This window comes from Oncorhynchus nerka, linkage group LG22 (genome assembly GCF_034236695.1).
Source record: "Oncorhynchus nerka isolate Pitt River linkage group LG22, Oner_Uvic_2.0, whole genome shotgun sequence".
NCBI classification, from domain to species: domain Eukaryota; kingdom Metazoa; phylum Chordata; class Actinopteri; order Salmoniformes; family Salmonidae; genus Oncorhynchus; species Oncorhynchus nerka.
The window spans coordinates 36353610-36371071 of NC_088417.1; the positions used below are offsets into that span (position 1 = coordinate 36353610).

General features: G+C 40.5%; 1 protein-coding gene across 1 annotated transcript in view; it reads right to left on the reverse strand.

Moving 5' to 3' along the window:
- Positions 1-4037: 4037 nt before the first annotated feature.
- Positions 4038-17462, reverse strand: part of LOC115105123 (E3 ubiquitin-protein ligase RNF152-like) — a 64500-nt gene continuing 51075 nt past the window's right edge. Inside the window, exon 3 of the transcript XR_003859835.2 lies at positions 4038-6825. The gene's annotated coding sequence lies outside the window, so the exon portion shown is untranslated. The remainder of the gene's footprint in view (positions 6826-17462) is intronic.

Here is a 17462-nt window from a genome sequence, read left to right on the forward strand (position 1 = left end):
TTCACCTCTCCACTGGGATTCTCTGCCTCTAACCCTATTACAATAGCTGAGTCACTGGCTTACTTGCGCTTTTCCATGCTGTCCATAGGAGGGGTGCGTCACTTGAGTGGGATGAGTCGGTGACGTGGTCTTCCTGCCCCCCCCTTGCCCCCTTGCCCCCTTGGGTTGTGCCGTGGCGGAGATCTTTGTGGGCTATACTCGGCCTCATCTCAGGATGGTTAGTTGGTGGTTGAAGATATCCCTCTAGTGGTGTGGGGACGTGCTTTGGCAAAGTGGGTGGGGTTATATCCTGCCTGTTTGGCCCTGTCCGGGGGTATCATCGGATGGGGCCACAGTGTCTCCTGACCCCTCCTGTCTCAGTCTCCGGTATTTATGCTGCAGTAGTTTATGTGTCGGGGGGCTAGGGTCAGTCTGTAATATCTGGAGTATTTCTCCTGTCTTATCCAGTGTCCTGTGTGAACTTAACCTCTAATGACTCCCCATCCCGCATGAGGGAGCGTAATCATCGACTGACACTAATTAGCATAACGCAACAGACATAAATATTCCTAGAAAATATTCATATTCATGAAAAGCACAAGTGAAATATATTGAGACACAGCTTAGCCTTTTGTTAATCACCCTGTCATCTCAGATTTTCAAAATATGCTTTACAGCCAAAGCTAGACAAGCATTTGTGTAAGTAAGCATTTTGTCCATTTAGCAGCAGGTAACTTGGTCACGGAAATCAGAAAAGCAATCAAATTAAATCGTTTACCTTTGATGCGCTTCGGATATTTTCACTCACGAGACTCCCAGTTAGATAGCCAATGTTCCTTTTTTCCAAAAATATTAATTTTGTAGGCGAAATAGCTCCGTTTGTTCTTCATGTTTGGCTGAGAAATCGCCCGGAAATTGCAGTCACGAAAACGCCGAAAAATATTCCAAATTAGCTCCGTAATATCGACAGAAACATGGCAAATGTTTATAATCAATCCTGAAGGTGTTTTTCAAATATCTATTCGATAATATATCCACCGGGACAATTGGTTTTTCAGTAGGACCGATTGGAATAATGGCTACCTCTGTATTTTACGCGAGAATCACTCTGGGAGCCATCAGGTGACCAGTTGCGCAATGTAGCAATTTACGGGCATTCTTCAACATAAATGCGTAAAACTACGTCACAATGCTGTAGACACCTTGGGGAATACGGAGAATAAGTAATCTGGTTGATAGCCCATTCACTGCTCAATAGGGACGCATTGGAACGCAGCACTTTCAAAACATGAGGCACTTCCGGATTGGATTTTTCTCAGGCTTTCGCCTGCAATATCAGTTCTGTTATACTCACAGACAATATTTTTACAGTTTTGAAAACTTTAGAGTGTTTTCTATCCTAAGCTGTCAATTATATGCATATTCTAGCATCTTGTCCTGACAAAATATCCCGTTTACTATGGTAACGTTATTTTTCCAAAAATGAAAATACTGCCCCCTAGTCACAAGGTTAGGTATGCTCTCTCTAATTCTCTCTTTCTTTCTTTCTCTCTCTCGGAGGACCTGAGCCCTAGGACCGTGCCTCAGGACTACCTGGCCTGATGACTCCTTGCTGTCCCCAGTCCACCTGGCCGTGCTGCTGCTCCAGTTCCAACTGTTCTTTCTGCAGCTATGGAACCCTGTCCTGTTCACTGGACATGCTACCTGTCCCAGACCTGCTGTTTTCAACTCTCTAGAGACAGCAGGAGCGGTAGAGATACTGTCAATCATTTGCTATGAAAAGCCAACTGACATTTACTCCTGAGGTGCTGACCTGTTGCACCCTCGACAACTACTGTGATTATTGTTATTTGACCATGCTGGACATTTATGAACATTTGAACATCTTGGCCATGTTCTGTTATAATCTCAACCCGGCACAGCCAAAAGAGGACTGGCCATCCCTCATAGCCTGTTTCCTCTCTAGGTTTCTTCCTAGGTTTTGGCCTTTCTAGGGAGTTTTTCCTAGCCATCGTGCCTCTACACCTGCATTGCTTGCTGTTTGGGGTTTTAGGCTGGGTTTCTGTACAGCACTTTGATATATCAGCCGGTGTAAGAATGGCTATATAAATACATTTGATTTGTTTTGAACGCACAATCCCTCCATCAGTGCTCAGACTGTCCGCAATAGGCTGAGAGAGGCTGGACTGAGAGCTTGTAGGCCTATTGTAACGCAGGTTCTCACCAGACCTCACCGGCAACAATGTCACCTATGGGCACAAACCAACTGTCTCTGGACCAGACAGGACTGGTAAAAGTGTTCTTCACTGACGAGTCGTGGTTTTGTCTCACGAGGTGTGATAGTCGGATTCACATTTATTGTTGAAGGAATGAGCGTTACACCGTGGCCTGTACTCTGGAGTGGGATTGATTTGGACGTGGAGGGTCCGTCATGGTCTGGGGTGGTGTGTTACAGCATCATCGGACTGAGCTTTTTGACATTGCAGGCAATCTCAACGCTGTACATTACAGGGAAGAATTCCTCCTACCTCATGTGGCACCCTTCCTGCAGGCTCATCCTTACATGACCCTCCAGTTTGACAATGCCACCAGCCATACAGCTCGTTCTGTGCTTGATTTCCTGCAAGACAGGAATACCAGTGTTCTGCCATGGCCAGCGAAGAGCCCGGATCGCAATCCCATTGAGGACGTCTGGGACCTGTTGGATCGGAGGGTGAAGGATAGGGCCATTCCCCCCAGAAATATCTGCAAACTTGCAGGTCCCTAGGTGGAAGAGAGTGGTAACATATCACAGCAAGAATTGGCAAATCTGGTGCAGTCCATGAGGAGGAGATGCACTGCAGTACTTAATGCAGCTGGTGGCCACACCAGATACTGACTGTTACTTTTGATTTTGACCCCTCCTTTTTTCAGGGACACATTATTCAATTTCTTTTAGTCACATGTTTGTAGAACTTGTTCAGTTTATGGCTCAGTTGTTGAATCTTGCTATGTTCATACAAATATTTACACATGTTAAATTTCCTGAAAATAAAAGCAGTTGACAGTGAGAGGACATTTAATTTATTTGCTGAGTTCAGAATTCATAATAACTTCAGTCATGGCATAGTTGTCCTCAACATTATAGTCTGAAAGTCCTGGTTCATGGGAAACAAACCTGCAAGTGATATTACAACTGGTACATGCAGTGAATAGTAATTCCTATCAGAACCCAGCCATTGGGAGGCTAGCCAACAATTTAAATAATTTATCTCCAACAGCACATACAATGCTTGGCTATTATGTTGAATTAATAAAATATGAGACTATCTTATCCACCTAAACTGGAACAACCATCAGTAACGGGTACAATAAATCCAACCCCTCGCAGATTGGATTAGTTTGCAATGACAAAAATATGATCAATTAATCTACCAATGTCTATAAGGAAAAATAGATATTAAAACAAACTATTCAAAAAATCTACTTGTGACACAGCATGCTGGGAAATACGATAATTTAGCCTCTCCCACATCCTTTTCACTCTATGAGGGTTAACGGAAATGAACTCTGCAAATCATATTGTGTGTTGTAAGGTGCGTGTGTTTTGGGATTTGTATTTAGCAGTCTCAACAGTTTAGAAGCAACATCATGGATTAAAAAGCTTTCATGAATTATATGTCCTGTTCATTTGTGCTGAAATGTAGGTAAGGTGACAAACGTTCCTAATGCTGATCTGAATAAAAGGCATGGAAAGTCACATACATTTCTAATAATTAAATGCACTCTAAAAAGGATGATGGGGAAGTAAACAAGTTTAAAATCTGAACATAGGAGATATATCGTAGGTGTTGTCCTGGTTGGAAACGGACTGGATAAAGATGACTTTCATGTGTAATCTTATAATCTTAAACACAGGTGTTTAGAATACATCACTTAATTGGCAAACCTAAATGCCTAAAGTTTAAGTTTTAAAACAATGACATTTGTTTAGGTTATAAAGATGTCACGTTTTATGGTTTTACAGTGTACTTACAAATGTCACGTTGGCATGAAGGATCGGGAGACAGACGCAGGAATGCATAATATTTAATTTTATTTCGCTCAAATTACAGTGTGCCGGGGACGAAGACCAAACAATCACTTAACAATAACACAGGGTTGAAACCCAAACAAAGGAGCGAGGAGTACCTTGAATAAATAACACACGCGCACGTTGATTAACACACGGGACGAGACCGTAATCATATACGCAATCCACAAGGGCACAAAATCCCAAAACATACATCACAGGTACTCACACACACCAACGGACATAGTAACGATAATCAACAGCACCATGGGGAACAAAGGGCACATACAGTGGGGCAAAAAAGTATTTAGTCAGCCACCAATTGTGCAAGTTCTCCCACTTAAAAAGATGAGAGAGGCCTGTAATTTCATCATATGTACACTTCAACTATGACAGACAAAATGAGGAAAAAAATCCTGAAAATCACATTGTAGGATTTTTAATGAATTTATTTGCAAATTATGGTGGAAAATAAGTATTTGGTCAATAACAATTGTTTATCTGAATACTGTTATATACCCTTTGTTGGCAATGACAGAGGTCAAACGTTTTCTATAAGTCTTCACAAGGTTTTCACACTGTTGCTGGTATTTTGGCCCATTCCTCCATGCAGATCTCCTCTAGAGCAGTGATGTTTTGGGGCTGTTGCTGGGCAACATGGAGTTTCAACTCCCTCCAAAGATTTTCTATGGGGTTGAGATCTGGAGACTGGCTAGGCCACTCCAGGACCTTGAAATGCTTCTTACAAAGCCACTCCTTCGTTGCTCGGGCGGTGTGTTTGGGATCATTGTCATGCTGAAAGACCCAGCCACATTTCATCTTCAATGCCCTTGCTGATGGAAGGAGGTTTTCACTCAAAATCTCACGATACATGCTCCCATTCATTTTTTCCTTTACACGGATCAGTTGCCTGGTCCCTTTGGAGAAAAACAGCCCCAAAGCATGATGTTTCCACCCCCATGCTTCACAGTAGGTATGGTGTTCTTTGGATGCAACTCAGCATTCTTTGTCCTCCAAACACGACGAGTTGAGTTTTTACCAAAAAGTTATATTTTGGTTTCATCTGACCATATGACATTCTCCCAATCTTCTTCTGGATCATCCAAATGTTCCCTAGCAATCTTCAGACGGGCCTGGACAGGGGGACACGTCTGGCACTGCAGGATTTGAGTCCCTGGCAGCGTAGTGTGTTACTGATGGTAGGCTTTGTTACTTTGGTCCCAGCTCTCTGCAGGTCATTCACTAGGTCCCCCCGTGTGGTTCTGGGATATTTGCTCACTCTTCTTGTGATCATTTTGACCCCATCTTGCGTGGAGCCCCAAATCGAGGGAGATTATCAGTGGTCTTGTATGTCTTCCATTTCCTAATAATTGCTCCCAATGTTGATTTCTTCAAACCACGCTTACCTATTGCAGATTGTCTTCCCAGTCCTGGTGCAGGTCTACAATTGTGTTTCTGGTGTCCTTTGACAGCTCTTTGGTCTTGGCCATAGTGGAGTTTGGAGTGTGACTGTTTGAGGTTGTGGACAGGTGTCTTTTATACTGATAACAAGTTCAAACAGGTGCCATTAATACAGGTAACGAGTGGAGGACAGACGAGCCTCTTAAAGAAGAAGTTACAGGTCTGTGAGAGCCAGAAATCTTGCTTGTTTGTAGGTGACCAAATACTTATTTTCCACCATAATTTGCAAATAAATTCATAAAAAATGCTACAATGTTATTTTCTGGATTATTTTTCCTAATTTTGTCTGTCATAGTTGAAGTGTACCTATGATGAAAATTACAGGCGGGAGAACTTGCACAATTGGTGGCTGACTAAATACTTTTTTGCCCCACTGTATATATAAATACAATCAGTGGGAATGGGGGCCAGATGTGTGCAATGAAAGTTCCAGAGGGATCCGTGACAACCAAATTGAATATTTTTTTCCTAATTGGGATCCGAATGAAGAATAAAGTACAGTGTAGTCATGGAAAGTCTTCAACTGTTATGTAAATGTACTTGGTGGTGAAATGGCAGCAGAACTTGGAGCTGTCTCTGGTGGTCCTGCTGGAAAGTAAATGCTATTGTCCATGTTGTTATAAGCTTTCTTGTGAAAGTGCCAGAAGTTATTTTTATTGCCACATACAGCAGATAGCTGCAGTGAAATGTGTTATTTCACAGGTTCAATCAAACTAGTATCCCTGGAGCAAATTGGGGTTAAGCGCTTTGCTCAAGGCCACATCGACTGATTTTTCACCTTGTCAGCTCGGGTATTTGAAAAAGTGACCTTTCGGGTACTGGCCCAAAGCTCTAACCGCTAGGCTACCTGCCACCCTATACTGTGCTGTGCTGTCTTCTATGCTGTACTGTGCTGTCATCTGGAGTGAGGACATCAGAGCTCTACAGCCTATTAGGAATGAAGCCTTTGTATTGCCCTACAGGATCTGGATACTTGTCTCGAACGTGCCAGTCACAACAGATAGGAATCACCACTCTGTTCTTGTGCCAGTGTTCCATACTGCCAACCAACATACTGTCTTTATGCTGCATGGCTGTACTCCTTGTGATCGGTGCCTGGATCCTGCAGATCAGCCAAACGCCAAAATGTCATTTCTGGTAGACCGGACAAGCTGCAAGATTCCTTCCTACCAGCAAAAAGTTTCCATGCACCTCAGCACTTCCTCTCAAGGTCAGTGGCCATCTCCTGGCAATTCAGGCAGGTGCACCAATGGGGCTGTCCTCGGTCTGGGATGTCTGGAGATCCTGTGATAGCTTCCCCTGAATGAGGACTGCGACTCTTCAAAACTGGAATCCTACAGTGAATACACATGTAAACAACATTGTTACTTAGGAATGTAATTGTAATTTTCTGTCCATGGTCTATTAGAGAATGTATGACTGATAATGGTTTTCATGCAGAAGGGTCAAGTATTGTACTTCTACAATCAATAGGCTACATAACATCTTGATAAACAATGGAGCTAATGAAATAACCACTTGTATATACCAAATAAAATCCAGTACTTGTTGACAAATATAAAACAAAATCTAATGTTGTCTATGATTAGGCTACATCATACTCATACCATTGTTGCACATTTATCAAAGATTGTCTATTTCACAAAGGTCTTGTCCGTACTCTCACATTTCTCGCAGCCTAGACTGTTCGGAGAGGATGTTGAAGTACTACTTAATTCCCAGCCGACGACTCATGAGAGCCGTGGTTTATGGGAAATCATGTTCAAATCTTGAAAAAATACTGCATTCTTGCCAGAGGGGTCTTCAAAAAACCCTGTACACACATAGTTATGTAGTTCAGCTTTAACTTGCTCCATTGCGTTATATGTGAAAGGCCCTCTCCGTGCCACTCTAAGCAGTGGACATGATTAGGGGCTAACACACTCTACTCTCGCTGTCTTTTTCTCGCTTTCTTTCTCCCTTTTTCTGCCTCTCCCTCTGAGGGAAAGAGCTATTTGAATGGAACAAATGGAGGTGGTTAATTACCTTCCTGACAGAACATCAATAAATATTTGAGGTGAAAAGAACAGAAAATGGAAGGATGTGAGCCAAGAAAAACATACTAATCAGACCTGTTTGTTGCACTAATTTGAATCCATAGTAAATAGCTAGTATATTTCATTTTTCTTGGTTAAATTCAGAGAGAAAGGGGGGGTTGTTAAAATATAAGACCAGCTAGGCCAGCTCGACCGCCATACTGGAAATGTAGGCTGCATGTTAAATACTCCTTGGATCTACAATGTAATTGGTCATTAATCTAAAACATCTAGGGTGTGTTGTATGGTTTTCAGCTTTTAACAAATTAATTGTGTTGAAAAATGTATACAAATCATGTTGTGCCAACAAGGTGATTGTGTTAAAAGTAACACAACTTGCGTCGTCCCTAACTAGAAACAGGGATGTGTTAAAAAAACATTTTTGATATATTTTCTGAGTGTAGAAATGGGCGGGCTTTATGACTTTGTGGGTATAGAACAGATTGTTATAGAAGCTAGTTACGACCCTGAATGATTACAGAACACAAACGTGCACCGGGAAGAAGAGTGCATCTCTTCTATGAATGTAGTAGTGTGTCTAGAGTTGTGATGATTTGAGTTTGCCCCCAAAAGTATTGTTTGTTTTCTCGTCCTGTCCAGCCTGGCCTCAAAGACATAACATAGTAAACGTACATCTATGAAACTCAAATTAGTATGATATGTTACGTTTGGTACAGAGCAAGGATCTTCATTTAAGCCAGTTTGCTACAGCAGGTAACAATCCTACAGCAACAGGAAATGTGAATTATTATGTGAATTATAATTAACCTGGACATTTCTTGAAGGTTGATCCATTTTTTGTTATGGCAAATCAAGTCTAACATTTTAATGTGGAAATTACAAACTTTAGAAGCCTTTTTAAACCTTGAATATACCACAAGTTTGCATTTACTGCTGTGCAGGAAAATCCTCATGTCACGCCCTGGCCTTAGTTATCTTTGTTTTCTTTATTATTTTGGTTAGGCCATGGTTTGACATGTGTGATTTACGTGTTTTGTCTTGTCTAGGTTTTTGTAGATTTATGGGGTTGTGTTCTTTTAGGTGTCTAGGTAAGTCTATGGTTGCCTGGATTGGTTCTCAATCAGAGGCAGGTGTTTATCGTTGTCTCTGATTGGGAGCCATATTTAGGCAGCCATATTCTTTGGGTATTGTGTGGGTGATCGTTTCCTGTGTCAGTGTTTGCGCCACATTGGACTGTTTCGGGTTTTCATGGTTTGTAGTTGTGTTCATGTTAAATGTCTCTTATTAAAGAACCATGAACTATAACCACGCTGCGTTTTTGTCCGCCTCTCCTTCCCAGGAAGAAAGCCGTGACACCTCAGCAATAAAAATGAGATGAAATGAAGATCCTACATCTGTATGGTTACAGAAGACAGAAGGTTACTTAAGTCAAACATGAAAGGGGGGAGGTTGGTCGGGTGTATAACGCAAGTGTCGAGCAACCCAAAGGTTGTGTGTTCCAATCTCATCACAGACAACTTTAGCATTTTAGCTAATTAGCAACTTTGCCACTACTTACAACTTTTTACCTATTTTGCAACTCCCTAGCATTTTAGCTAACCCTAACCTTAACCCCTAACCCTAACCTTAAGCCCTAACACTAACCCCCTAGCCAGGGTTGGGGAGTAAGGGATTCCAAAAAAACTGTTACCGTAATGCAACACGTTACCAGCAAAAATACTGCAATCAGATTACAGAACCTTTTGAAAAACTAGATGATTACTTCTAGGATTATTCAGAAATTCTGTTTGCAATTTTTTTTGATACCTTTCTTTTTTCTCATTAACATTCAAATCATCTTTGAAAAAAAGGCGCAAGTTTAAGTTTGTTCCACCTGAGCGAGTCTGAGCACAAGTCAGAGACCACTATGTTGACACACCAAAAGCATTTGATGGATAGCGGGAAAAGAGCAGTAATAGGCTTTTGTAGGCTACAGTCCAAGTTATGTCTTCCAATGGTTTGACTGCTGTCAGCAGCATCCAAAGATGATCAAATTAAAATAAACGCTTGGAGGTAAGGATGACAGTAGTGGTGTATCCTACAAGCTATACGGATATCCCTTTTATTGATATCTAATCAGCAGTGAATCACACTGCTGCTCTCTCAATTAGCTATTTGCGGCTTAAGGATTGTGGTTGTTGTGGATGGCTGTTCACAAATGTATGTGTATTTTAACCCAATAATGGTTTAATTGAAGCAGTTTGAAAAAGTGAACAATAGGCCTATAGCAAATGCAGCACATGGCATGCATTTTTCACGTAATAAAAACACTTTCTGGTCGTGCTCAAAGCATGCCACTCCATGAGAGCAGAATTTATATTTCAACTTGAAGCAATGAACCCAATCAGTCCTCCATGCTAATAAATCCTTAGATTTTTGATTATGCCCGGGTAAAACTATTTGGCGAATGTATATTTTCATATTTCCAAGTCCTATTCTTGAAGATCAAGGGGCATTCAATTAATTGGAGTGACTGGACATCTGACAGACTGGTTTTTAATGTAAAGATACTGTATAGCCTAATCATATTATTATCTATAATAGAAAGCAATAGGTTACAAGAAGCCTAACCAACCCATAAAGTAAAATGTAACTTAGCTAGCTAACGTTAACAACATACGGATTGCAAACTCGTCACATATTGTACCAAGAGCAAATATGTGAAGAGACACACACAGGCACAGTCACATGCATACACACACATGATAACATACACACTACAGACATATGTATACATAGATTTTGTGTTGTAGATATATGGTATCTATGGTGAAATGGATATATGGTGAAACGGTGGATGAACATCCACAAATGAATACATACCAATGTGAAACGTAACATATCATATTGATATTAAATGGAGGGAGACAGACTTATATTTACTATGTTACGTCTATCCCTAAGTTGAGGTTGCACTCTCACATGTAACTAAAGTTGCATATTTATTCATGTTCAGATAAGAACTCACATGTGTATTTGTTAGCAATAGTACTTCTTTATATTCATGCTTGGATTGGTTCATTAAGTTCCTTAGTTTGCCCAAAAACCAGTTTGTAACATTTATACTGCAACTTAACATCTTGAGGGTCTCACATTGGGTGTTCTAAAGCAGTGGTTCCCAAACTTTTTATAGTCCCGTACCCCTTCAAACGTTCAACCTCCAGATGCGTACCCCCTCCAGTGCACTCTCAAATGTTGTTTTTTGCCATCATTGTAAGCCTGCCACACACACACACTATATGATACATTTATTAAACATAAGAATGAGAATTATGTCACAACCCGGCTCGTGGGAAGTGACACAGGCTAGGATCTATTTATCTCCACTTCCTGTCTGACTGATGTGCCCAAAGTAAAATGCCTGTTACTCAGGCCCAGAAGCCAGGATTTGCATATAATTGGTATCATTGGATAGAAAACACTTTTACGTTTGTGGAAATGTTAAATAATGTACGAGAATATAACACAATTGATATGGTAGGAGAAAATCCAAAGAAAAACCAACCGGAATTATTTTTGTTTTGTGAGAGCCCATGCTCTTTCAATGGAAAGCTATGGGTCCTATGCAATTCCAGCTAGCAGATTGCTATTTTTATGGCTTCCACTAGATGTCAGAAGTCGTTGTTAAAAGTTTCAGGCTTTTTCTTCCCAAACAAGGAAGAATTTTGAGTTTTGGTTCTGGGAGTCAGAGTTGGAAATCAGTCTGTGCGCGCGTGACGAAAGAGGATGCGCACTTACAAATTTTACTTTTCTATTGAACATACTTCTTTCTGTATGAAATATTATAGTTTAATTATATTTTTAGGGTAGCTGAGGATTAACTAGAAATGTATTTTGACTTGTTTTAACAAAGTTTAGCAGGAGCTTTTTGGATTTCTTTCTCTGCATGCTGAACGAGTGGATTACTCAAATCAATGGCGCCATCTAAACATACTTTTTGGGATATAAAGAAGGATTTTATCCAACAAAACGACCATGCATGTTCTATCTGGGCCCCTGTGATTGCAAATCAGAGGAATATTTTCAAACGGTAAGTGAATATTTAATCGCTATTTGTGATTTTACGAAGACTGTGCTCTTTGAAAAATATTTTGATGTGGGGCGCCATCCTCAAACAATTGCATGGCATGCTCTCGATGTAATGCCTATTGTAAATCAGACGATGCAGTTAGATTAACAAGAATTTAAGACACTTGTATGTACCTAGATGTTTAATATTCATAATTTTTATGATTATTTATTTGAATTGCCGCCCTCCAATTTCACTGGAAGTTGTTGACAGGTGTCCCGCTAACGGGATGTCTAGCCCTATAGGACCAGTGAACAAATAATAACATTATAATAATGAATAAATATTATAAGAGAGTCCCTGTAATTCTAGATTCAGATCATTCATACAAGAAAAAACATCACCCAGACAGGCCAGTCGTGTGAGAAACTCTTCATCATGTAAGCGGTCAGACAAGTGAAAATTAATGTCAGTAATGAAAACTTTAAGCTTGTCTCTCAATTAAAAAAACAAAAAACATGTCAACATTATCCCTTGATAACCAGTGCACTTCTGTATGTTGTAAAAGCGTTACATGGTCACTAGCCATATCATTGCATAATGCAGAAAATATACAATACTTTAACAAAATTATCCATTTTCACTGTAGTGTTCAAAATGCCTTTCAAGCTGTCAGGCATTCCCTAGGCAGCAGGAGCATCTCGGTGGATTCTGCAGTTTACCCAAGTGGCGTCGGGAGCAACTGCTTGCACGTGCGTTACAACTCCACTATGTCTCCCTGTCATGGCTTTAGCGCCATCAGCACAGATACCAACACATATTGACCACCAAAGTCCATTTGATGTCACAAAGCTGTCCAGTACTTAAAAAATATCCTCTCATGTTGTCCTGGTTTCCAGTGGTTTGCAGAAGAGAATGTCTTCCTTAATTGACCCCTCATAAACGTAACGGACATATACCAGGAGCTGTGCCAGGCACGCCACATCTGTTGACTCATCCAGCTGTAAGGCATATAATTCACTGGCTTGTATGCGAAGCGGTAATTGGTTCAAAACATATCCTGCCATGTCTCTCATGTGTCGTGAACAGTGTTGTTTGATGAAGCCATTGTCTCTAAAGTTCTTTTGGCCTTTCCCCCCAGCATTGTCCCAGCCATATCCGTGGCAGCAGGAAGAATGAAGTCCTCCACAATAGTATGGGGCTTGCCTGTCCTAGCCACTCGGTAGCTCACCATATAAGACGCTTCTAGACCCTTTTTATTAATGTTATCTGTTGCTTTTATACATGTCTTACTACTCGAAAGTCGTCTTTATTCTTGCTCATTTATTCTTGCTCCTGTGGCTTATTTTTCAAATTGTCATGTTTCATTTCTAAATGTCTGTGCAAGAGTGAAGGTTTCCCAAGAGAGTGTAACGGTTAATGTGATTGGATGTTAATTATTTGACTCGGCTACCTGTATTTGACATTGTGTTGTTATTTCACTGAACACTAGATGGTTAAAAAGAAAATTGGCCAGTGAAACGTGGCTACTCAGCCAAGAAAATAAAACTCACCCAAATGTATAACCCCGTTGGAAAATATAAATGTACTGTTTGAAAAAAGTGTGGAGATTGTTTGGGATAATCCATTCTAAAATGTCAGTGACATAGTATTACATTTTGTGATCATTAAAATTCATTACACTATTTCCAATGACTATTACGTTTGTTGACTTGAAATAAATGTTTATTTTATCTAGCTTTGAGGTGCATTTGTTTCATGTGTGGATCCACTTGGGGTACGTTCAGTTCAATGCTTGCTAAGTGGCTTGACTGTGTGTACTGAATGACACGTTCCCCCAAAACGTCTTTCAAAGTTCTTGAACAGACTTTGAGGTACGTTTGCTCTATTTGTTGGGTGTGGCTTGAAGCAATGAGTGACATATTTAAAGGGCAAAGGTGCATTTTGAACACACAACCCAACCCCTCCCCGTTTTTCAACTGGTTGTTCAGAACAGAATTGAATGTTGCACACTTTTTTTTTGTACTCAACAGCCCTGCCATTGGTAGGCCTACGTAACCATTTCCGCTTTCAGGCTATTTAACCCATTTGATTCTGGTTAGTCGAGAGGGCTGGACGTATTTAGACAACGTGCTGCTGTTGCTTTAGCTTTCAGGTATTAGACTTGAGTCTTTCTGCAGTGTTTGGGCGTTTTAACTTTGTATCCGTTATCTTGCTACAGTAGCCTAAGTATGTTGGATCATTTTTGTAAATGTATAATTTTTTTGTCAATACATTTTGTTTTTAATTTACAACCCTTTTTCAGTCATCACTTTTATTTTTCACTCTACTCCGTCCACTCTCCAACTGTATGCTCCCCAACTGTATGCTCTCCAACTGTATGCTCTCCAACTGTATGCTCCCCAACTGTATGCTCCCCAACTGTATGCTCCCAACTGTATGCTCTCCAACTGTATGCTCCAAAACCCAACTAACTAGGTTGCTGGGTCTGTTATTCTAAACAAGAGTATTATTTGGTTTGAAATAACAAGTATTTCTTGAAAAAATAAATGATTCAATAAGACTGCAGGTGATTTTCAGACAGTTTATTTAATAGATCACTGAAACAGCTGTGTGTGTCTGTCGAACCTGACACAAACAGAAACTACTACTGGAACTTTACATCACTAACTGACAAACACACAGGCACAGACTTGACAACCCTTGGTCTTCTTCTCTCTGTGTCATACACACTCATACATAACATGTGTTCTAGAGATAGAAAGGTGAATGTGTTGCAAATGGCACTGTATTTTCTATATAGTGAGCTATATAGGGAATAGGGTGCCATTTGGGACGCACTTTGCGTTTCTGACATAGGAGCAGCAGGCATGACTGGATGGGAACAAAAACATTCCCTGTTAGTCTTCTTACCAAATTACCCATATTCAAATGCCACTTGGTGTGTCAGTTAAGGAAAATAGAGGGCGCTTCAAATGATCAGAGCCATGAAATAAACACTGGAATAAAAAAAGTATCCTATCCAACGTTACGCTGGTATTCAATTTGATTGCTAATTTTGTCAATGAGACAATTTATACGTCATTTCTGATTGAGCCGACATATGCAGTGTTTACCGTGAATGTGGTGTCCACGAACGGGGAACATTGCCTTAAAAATGTGCATTGCCGAAAAAGGATGATCGGATTGAATCGCAGCATAGCCCTTTCCTGCGGTCAAATGAGTTAGTGGCCTCATGGGTGGAATGTTATTCATATTTTTTTATAATTTCATAATTAATAAACAATGATTTTTTAAACTCCGAAAATCCAATGTTTCTATGTCAAACGTTTAAAAATATATATATTTTCAGTCTTCTGTGATGTATATGAAGTGTAATAATGTGATACAAACTCAAAATGTAATACATTTAAACTCTATATCTGACATGGTACCGATGCCTTCTTGTTTAAGCCCAGAACCATGTGTGTGAGGTGTATTCCTTTGTTTCAAAGTACATTTGTTTAAGACTACGAAGAAACACTCGGTGTGACCCTGATTTAGCCCACTGCAGTAAAAGGTTAAGGCTACAGGATGTAGTCCTTGGCTTTGTACATGGACTGTTGTTGAAAGTAAACAGTGTCCTCTGAAAATTATTCCAGTTTTAAAAACAGGCTTTACTCTAGCATGGAAAGAAACATCTTGGTGCTGTACTTAATAGCACCCGCTATTCCTATGGGCCCTGGTCAAAAGTATTGCACGAAATACGGAATAGGGGTCAATTCGGGAAACACGATAGATCTACCCAGGGACGCGGTGCAAAAATCCCCAAATCCCCATTCTAATGTTTCATAGCTTCATTGTGCACAGACACCTTTTAAACTATTACTATTTGACATTCCTCTGTACCTTCATTTGCATATAAAACCATATCCTCTACTGACTCCATCCAAGCAAAATCACATCATGCATCTTTTAACAATGGATCTATTCGCAGTACAACAGGGGTTTCAAACACATTGAGTCCATCGGTTCAAATCATTTTACTGGCTGTATGTATTAATAAATAAAATAACACTGACCTAAAGCAGTGGTGGCTGGTGCCACTTTAAACCGGAGGACGGGCTCATTGTAATGGCTGGAATGGAATAAATTGAACGGCATCATACACATACCGTTCTAATAAATTCCTTTCCAGTGTATGTGCCGTCCTCCCCTCACCACCTACCACTGACCTAAAGAAACCCTTTAGGGCCAGACTCCTGCTTCCCAAATGGCACCCTATTTTGTAAATAGTGCACTACTTTTGACCAGGGCCCATAGGACTCTGGTCAAAGGTAGTGCACTATAACATTATAGGGAATAGGCTATTTTGGGTTGCATCCCTATTAACTACTGTTATTGTTGTTTACTGTGGTATCTATCTACAGACAATGTAACTAAACTAGTCTGGTTTATTGGCACCATAAATTTACATCATTAAAAAAAAATGAAATCTTCAGTATTTGTCTAAGATAACAATACACAGCGTGGCATATATACTTTTAGATCATTCCCTGGTTTTCAAGAAATCCTGGTTGGAACCATTCACAGCCAGAGAGGAAAAGGTTGTAGAAATGAGACACTCCAGTTGTCCTGGGGATTGGTTGTTTAGCTCTTACCTAAGGATAATTGTGGCTATCAAACTGAGATTTCTCACTCACTGACTGCCTTTTTAAGGAGTCCAATATTGAGTTACATTGGGGCCAATCACAATGGCAGCCCAGCAGGTCTGTTCGATTTTTTACAGGGTAGTGGGGATAGAGACAGCCTGTGACCAATGGCAACCTATTTTCTATATCGTGTACTATTGGGATGCATACAGAATGCTTGGGCAGAGGTTCCATCTTGGCCGTTGGTGGTTCCAGCACCAGATTGATAGCAGCCAGACCCAGTAGAATTATCTGTAGGTAAGCGCTGATCAGCCAATCCCCACAAAACCTGGAATCTCTTATTTCTACAACATCCTCCTCTCTGGCTGTGATTGGTTCCAACCAGGATTCCTGGACATTTTGGGGAATATTGGAAAAATTTACAGAATTCTGCAACCGTAACAAAGAGCCTAACAAACCCACTGTCTTGAGCACTGATCCTAGACCAGTCCGAACGAATGTTCACACTGTCCACCAAGGTTTCTAACTTGCTGCAATAAGAACTGATTCTAGACCAGGCTACTATTACAGACAGACTGAAGTAAACATGTAAACACAAATAGAAAGAAGGACAACAAGGAAAAATACAATCATTCTGTACATGGCTGCTATACAAAACAGTTCACACTGTTTGTTTGTGATTACACTCAATTGCTTTAATACAGTAGATACCGGATCATAATACTTTTGTCAACAACAACAAAGATATTGTGTTCCACATTGCACCCTACTCTCTATATTGTGCACTATGTTTGACCAGGTCACTATGGGCCCTGGTCAAAAGCAGTGCACTAGACAGGTAATAATGTGCCATTTGAGACACAAACATGAAGAAGAAGAAAATATTTATAACTCTTCATAAATCAATGCGATTAGCATTAAGACTTGGACCCTCAAGCCCGCCCACTCTTAACCCCTCCCAGCACCTTACTCTGACCCCACAGCCCCACATGAAGATCAAAGACAGTATTAGCATGAAGGGAGATCAGTGTGAGAGAGAGAGAATGTGACTTGACTTGCCTATGACTTGAGACCTGGTTATCACGGATGCCCACGCCACGTGCTCTCTCTCTCGCACTGATCTCCCTTCATGTTAATACTGACCAGAGACCTCAATATTAAAAGCAATGACCATCTGTTCTCAGTGAAGGGCATTTGGGATAGACAAATCATTGCAACACTACATCAATCATTATTACTTTAGGCTGGCTGGCTAC